This window comes from Spinacia oleracea, chromosome 4 (genome assembly GCF_020520425.1).
Source record: "Spinacia oleracea cultivar Varoflay chromosome 4, BTI_SOV_V1, whole genome shotgun sequence".
Classification (NCBI taxonomy): Eukaryota; Viridiplantae; Streptophyta; class Magnoliopsida; order Caryophyllales; family Amaranthaceae; genus Spinacia; species Spinacia oleracea.
In genome coordinates, this window is record NC_079490.1 from 21,012,528 (window position 1) to 21,014,490 (window position 1,963).

At 29.5% G+C, this 1,963-nt stretch overlaps 1 long non-coding RNA gene across 1 annotated transcript; it reads left to right on the plus strand.

Annotated features, from left to right (window-relative positions):
* Positions 1-249: 249 nt before the first annotated feature.
* LOC130471267 (uncharacterized) lies at positions 250-1,552 on the plus strand. The gene is made up of 3 exons (XR_008931942.1): positions 250-981; positions 1,091-1,294; positions 1,376-1,552. It is a non-coding gene; the product is annotated as an uncharacterized lncRNA (long non-coding RNA).
* The last annotated feature ends 411 nt before the right edge of the window (positions 1,553-1,963 follow it).

Consider the following 1,963-nt stretch of genomic DNA (forward strand, 5'->3'; position numbering starts at 1 on the left):
CTAGGTAAGTATTTTAACACAATTGCAATTAATTCAATCTACTTGTTCTTTTTAAATTTATAGTGTTCTTATATTGATATCATTTTTATTGTTTAAAACAGTGAGTTGGTGTACTATGACAAATGGAACTTAATTACAAGAGCTAATATGCAAACCCTAGGTAAAATTAATTTCAGTTGTTCTTTTTCAACACATAGGTGTTCCTTTTGTACTAAAGTTTGTTTTTTTTTTTTTTACAATAGGTGGGGATGTTTGGGTGGAAAATAATATCATTGACACATTTGCAAAACTGTTGAATGATGATCGAGACCAGTGCGTAAAGTCGAACATGAAATTCTAATTTTCGACAATTCCTTACGTAAGATTTAAAACATCCAAAACCTTATTATTTTATTTGTTTATTATTTTATACTAGTATATACTTAAAATTATTTTCTATATGAAGAATATGCTGTTACAAAACGACGCATATGATGGGACACAAGATAGCCAAGCAACTGAGCAGAAGAGGTTTCAGAATTTTGTGGATTCCATTAAGCATGAAATGTCAGTTGAAAATGTTTCATCTCTAAAGGGATACCATCAGGTAAAAATGTTCTTTTTCTTTGCTAAATGTTCTTCTTTTTTTTGGCTAAGTTGATGTTCTTTTTTCTTTGCCTAATGTTCTTTTCTGTTTTTGTAGTTGTTTTTTCCTTTTTTTTTTGGCTAAGTTGATGTTCTTTTTTCTTTGCCTAATGTTCTTTTCTGTTTTTGTAGTTGTTCTTCCCTTTTCTTTTTTTTTTTTGGCTAAGTTGATGTTCTTTTTTCTTTGCCTAATGTTCTTTTCTGTTTTTGTAGTTGTTCTTTCCTGTCTGTTCTGGTGCACATTTCTTCCTCATTGTGATAAACAATAAAACAAAGAAAGTTGAAATTCTTGACAATCTCGATCTACCGGAGGGAATACCTTTTGAGAACAAATATGAACAGAATCCCCAAAAGACTGTAAGTCTATTGAGTCAATTTCATCTCAAAATAATATTTAAGTATTTCTGTTCTTTTTTATTTTCGTGTCGTTTTATATTTTGATCTTTGTTCTTTATAATCCATGCAGTTTGAAGCATGGTTGAAGTTTTGTGAGCTGGAAGGGTATCCATTAAAAAACACACAAATCAAGCAATATGAAATCACATTACCTTCAATGCCATGGAAAAATCAAAAAAAGAAAGTCGACTGTGGGGTGTATGCAATGCGGCATATGGAGACATATAAAGGCAACCCGAATTGGGATTGTGGATTTACAAACTATGAAGATGATGTAAGTAGTTCCTAAATCTTATTATTTTTTCGAAACTTGTAAATATGTTATTTAAATAACACATTATTATTTTATTTTCAGAAAAATTATATTCGGCAGCTAAGGATACATTATGCAACACAAATCTTATCAAGCGCTCAGAACGAGAAGCATGAGTTGAGATATCTGGCAATGAAACAAGCAAATCAAGTAGAATAGACATTACTTTTGAAACAATGGTTTGATATTGGTTGTTGGTTGTTGTTTAAAAACAAGCATGAGTTGGTTGTTGTTTGGTTTAAAATAATGGTTTGTTATTGTTCTTTTGAAACAATGGTTTGATAGTGTTCCTTAGAAACAATGGTTTGATAGTATCTGGGTTCTTTTAATGTTGCTGATTGTTCTTTTGAACTAGTAGTTTGTGAATTGGTTTAGAAACAATTGTTCTTTTGAACTGGTTGTTTGTAAATGTTCTTTTGACTGATTATTCTTTTCAAAATGTTTGAAAATCTTTTGAATTCCTGTGAATATCAGGATGAAGATACTTAAGGTATTATGTTGTGAATTCAAATTAGATATATAACTTTTGACATCTACTAATTTAATGTCTAAATTAAATAATGATTTTGAAGTTGTTCTTTTCACTTATGAATAAGTTCTTTTGGTAACTATATATAGTTCTTTCATAAG